We start from the raw sequence: 4,986 nt of genomic DNA, 5'->3' as shown, positions 1-4,986 counted from the left end.
GCCATGCGGGACCCTCCTCCAGTGGCCGGGGAGCAGCCGGGGATTGAACCGGTGAAGCAGAGGATGCAGGGCAGCTTCACAACCTAGCGCTCAACCTCTGCGCCACAGGGGAGACCCGGTATAAAGCACTTTAAAAAAAAAAAAAAAACCTAGTGGAGCCTCTCCGGTGGGGCAGCGGGTTGAGCGCAGTGCTGTGAGGCTGTCCGCAGCCTCTGCAGCATGGGTTTGATTCCTGACTGGCCAAGAAGATTCCCACATTGTGTGGCAGACCTCTCCTGTCGCGCCTGCTGCTCCCTTCAGCAGTGTATTTTGGTCCTCTGCCTGTTCTGCTCCCCACACTGTCTCTGGTGAATCCTCTCACCCTCCGGCACCTCTGGCCTGTACCCCAGCTCTTGTATAAAAATAAGTAAGTCTTTAAAAAGGAAAAACTAGTGGATGTCAACAAACATCCTGAGGAGCCGCTCTCTTGCCCCCCTATGACTATGCAGGTGCCTCTCTCTTTTTCCGAATAAACATGTCCTTTTAAAATGTAAAGAAAAAAACAAACATCCTGAGGTTAAGAGGGAAGTGGGAGGGGAAGGGAGACAGAAGGGATAGTGGTGGGAAATAAAAATTAAAAAGGAAAAATATATAGGCCCAGGGGAAAAATAAAAAAATAGAATCATTCATGTGTGTGTCCAGCTTCTTTCATATAGCACAATATATTTCAAGGTTCATTCGTATTATTGCATGTATCAAACTCAATGTTCTTTGTTGCCAAATAATTTTCCACTTCTTTTTGAGGGTCTTCCTCAGATACTGGCTCTTGACTCTGTCCTTGGTTCTCTTTCTTGGTCTCTTTATTTACTCCCTGAGTGACCTCATCCAGTTTTCTGGCACAAATACAAATCTCTCTCTCTATTCCTGGTCGCTTTCCCTAAGATTTATTTATTTATGCACACAAGAACTGGGGTGCAGACCAGAGGTGCCGGGGTGTGGGTGTGTTTGAGAGAGACAAAGTGGGGAGCAGAATAGGTGGATCTACTGAAATACACTGCTGAGGGGAGCAGTGAGCAAGACAGGAGAGGTCTGCTGCACCATGTGGGTTAGCTCCCTGGCTGGGGATTGAACAAACTCATGCTGCAGTGGCTGGCGACAGCTTGATAGCGTGGTGTCTTTAACCCCTGAGCCACCTGGGAGGCCCCCCTCTCCCTAAGATTTAGATGAATAGGTCCCTTGGCCTTCTCCACACCTCTTCTCTTATCTAGGCCATCTAGGCATCAGGCTTGACACACCCAATATGAAAAAAACACACAGTGAGTTTTGAGGCAAGGCTGCTAATAAGTATAAGCTAATACAATTCAATAGCACAATAATCATATTTTGAAATCATAAACAAGGGGTTAAAGTCTCAGCACAATCAAGCTATCACCAGCCAGGGAGCTAACCCACATGGCATAGCAGACCTCTCCTGTCTCCTCTGCTGCTCCCCTCAGCAGTGTATTTCAGTAGATCCGACTGTTGTGCTTTCCACCCTGCCTCTGGTGAATCCTTTCAACACCCCCCAACACCTCTAGCCTACACCCCAGTTCTTGTATGCTGTATGCATAAATAAATTTGAAAAATAAATATTTTCCAAAAATCATAAACTACTAAGAATTATTCTATAAAGGTGTAACCAGTTGCTAAAGTCAAGACTGTTACAGGTGGTGTCCCCCAAAGGGGGTTGCTGGAGAGAATAGAAATGCTAAAAAGTATTGCATTTTGGCGTGGGGCAACCATAAAATATATAAGTGACTGCAGACGGGGGTGCAGATTCATTCAGTCTTCAGAATTCAGCTTTTTCAGATCTTCAGCATTTGGGGTCAGCGGATTTTGGCCCACACCACGCTGATCTTCCAGAAGGTTTTTGTGGGCCTCTGAAGGTAGAGGCCTCCAGCAGCCAACCTCAGAGAGGAAAAGTTTGGAGGCTTTGCCAGTAGCTGAGCCACTGAAACTGCAGTTATAGCCTGGCAGAGAAGGCAGAGATCCAGGGCAGGCACCTCATTGAGCTGTGTGAGTGTGGATTGTTTATTGGGTGGTTCAGCCACTGCAGCTGCTGTGTTCAGTGTCGCTTGTCTGGTGCTGTGCTGGGGTATCCCAGCAGCTCCAGGAGCATCTCCTGTTGCGTGTTCTATTTGTCTTCATGAGTCAGAACCTGGCCTAGAGTCTGGCTGCCATGTGTTCCAGGTCGGCAGAGGCAGGAAGATGCCATCTTGAACACATAGTCTATTGTTTGGGAGAGGAGCTCCTTGTCTTCAGTGGTGGGAAGATGCCATTTTAGCTGCTTTTGTTTAGGACTAAGAACACTGGACACTGCTTTGGGTGAGGTAAATGGCCATTTTTGGCCTCAGTAACTCTTTGCTTTTCCCTGGTTTGTTAAATAAATTCCGTTGTTGTTTCCTGAGTCTGAGTAGTTTTACAATTGTGCACACAGGTGAAGAACTCAGATACTGACTGGTAAACTATTTGGGCAGGATCCTTGGTCAGTTTTAGTGTCCCTAGGTGCCCTGTATCAAAGGCAAAATGGTTTAATATTAGGAATTCTGTTCTATATTAATAGATAATATGGGCCTCCCTGGTGGTACAAGGGGTTAAGTCTCAGCACTGTGAAGCTATGGATAGCCACTGCAGCACAAGTTCCATCCCTAGTCAGGGAGCTAACCCACATGGCACAGCAGACTTGTGTTTTGCCCACTGCTCCCCTTAAGAGAGTATTTCAGTCAATCTGCCTATTCTTCTCCCCACTCTCTCTCTGGTGAATCCTCTCACCTCGCTGCATCTCTGGCCTACACCCCAGCTCTTGTATGCATAAATAAAATAAATCTTAAAAAAATAGATAATGTGAGGGGGACACAGTTTTATTGTTACAGGGCAGGGAGAGGGGCACCCCAGAACCCCCAAACCTGCCCATTCTAAATAGGTTCTTTCCATCTGCCACATCAAGACAAAACATAAAATCCTTAATGTAAAGGAACTTTAATACAATTAGTGTGCAACAAAGAAAAGAAAGGAATAATTTCCAAATCAAGCACCCAAAGTTATTCATCCCCTTCTGGGTAATTGCCCAGCCAAACAGGGTTGGTCCAAAGCAGGGCCACTGAGGCCTGAAAGCCTGCAACATGTCTAAGGCACCTTCCGGGGAGGACCCATAGAAAAGGGTCAGAAACAGCCAGAAAAGTCTGGGAGGAAAAGAGCAAACTCAAAATCAAGATAAAAGCTGCCATTGTTAACCTCCCCACAGGCCTTTCACCCACATCTGTTTCACCCAGTCCAGGCCCAAGAAGCAAGCGCGGTTTCTTCACATGTCTCTCTGCTCCAAGTGTCTCCTCCAGGTCTCCTTGCTCTCCATCCTGGTTCCTCCCTTCTCAGTCTCCTCTCCAGCTTCTTCTCATTGTTCAGCTCCACCCCGGAGTGGGGCAGGGAACTTGGAACCTCCCCTTAACTTGGAGACCTCCCTGTTGTATTATGTTTCAACATATATTTTTCATAAACATTCTTGTTAAAACAGAATAAGAAACATTTTGACAGCTTCCAGAATTACTTTCATTAAAGGAAACAATACAGCATAACAAACTTTTCTGGAGGTACAGCCAACACAATTGAACAGGAGAACAAAATTAGGAGTAAAAACAGGAAAAGAGCAGGTAAAATCATTGTTTTCTGCAGATATGATTCTATCCATGGAAAGTCCGAGGAAAATCAACCAAAATACCATACAAAATAAACAATAAGAGGATTCAGTAGAGTGACATCAGTATGTGCAAACAATAATAAATCAGAAGATATAAAAGAAAGGATCTAAAACAGCTAAAAATGTACTTAATAAGCTATTCAAGGTAAAGACAAAAGAAAATCTGAAATACTGAGCACACAAAGATCTAAGGTAATATAAAGGCTGATAGGAGATTCAACATCATGAAAATGCCAAACTTACATCATTTGATAAACTAACTTGTTAATGCTATCCTGCTAAAAACATTAACAATTTTATGGAAACAGCAGTCTATTTAAAACTGAAACTAATACAAAACTAGTACACCTTAAACTAATATAATGCCATAAATCAATTGTACTTAAAAAGAAAAAAGCAAGATGCAGGGGCCTCCCTCATGGCGCAGGGGGTTGAGCGCAGCACTATGAAGCTGTTTGCAGCCTCTGCAGCGCAAGTTTGATCCGCGGCCAGGGAGCTACCCACCTGGCACAGCAGACCTCTCCTGCTGCCCACTGCTCCCCTCAGCAGTGTACTTTGGTCAATCTGCCTGTCTGTTCCCCGCTCTGTCTCTGGTGAATCCTCTCACCCTCCTGTGCCTCTGGCCTGTACCCCAGTTCTTATATAAATAAATAAATCTTTTAAAAAAAGAAAAAGAAAAAAGCAAGATGCAGAATGTTATTTTGTGTCATTTTTGGAGTTAGTGTGTTTGGAGAGTGGGATTCTTGGGTTCGCTCTGGGAAAGGTTTCACCAGAGCTCTCCTTTCAGCGGCAAGGAGCAAGGTTTCCAGGGTGAGGTTCTCCTGGAGACAGAGACACTGTAACAGGGTGTGGTCCCCAGGAAAGGGGGAGGTTCCCTGCCCCACCCAAGGGAGGGTGGAGCTGAGCAGGAAGAGGAGAAGCTGTAGAGGAGACTGAGGAAGGAAGCAGGATGGAGCCAGAAGGAGACCTGGAGGAGGCGCTTGGAGCCTAGAGACACGTGAAGAAACTGAGCTTGTCTTTTGGTCGTGGACTGGGTGACACACATGTGGGTGAGACCCGTGGGGAGGAGACAATGGCAGCTTTTATCTTGATGTTGATTTTGCTCTTTTCCTTCCGGGCTTGTCTGGTTGTTTCTGACCCTTTTCTGTGGGTCCCCACTGGAAGATGCTTTAGACTTGTGGCAGGCTTTGGGGCCTTGCTCTGGGCCAATCCCATATGGATGGACTTTTACCCACGAGGGGATGGGTAACTTTGGATGCTTCATTTAGAAACTA

Source organism: Talpa occidentalis, unplaced genomic scaffold, assembly GCF_014898055.3.
Source record: "Talpa occidentalis isolate TD23 unplaced genomic scaffold, MPIMG_talOcc4v2.1 talOcc4.9, whole genome shotgun sequence".
Classification (NCBI taxonomy): Eukaryota; Metazoa; Chordata; class Mammalia; order Eulipotyphla; family Talpidae; genus Talpa; species Talpa occidentalis.
Note: the sequence above shows the minus strand (reverse complement) of the source record.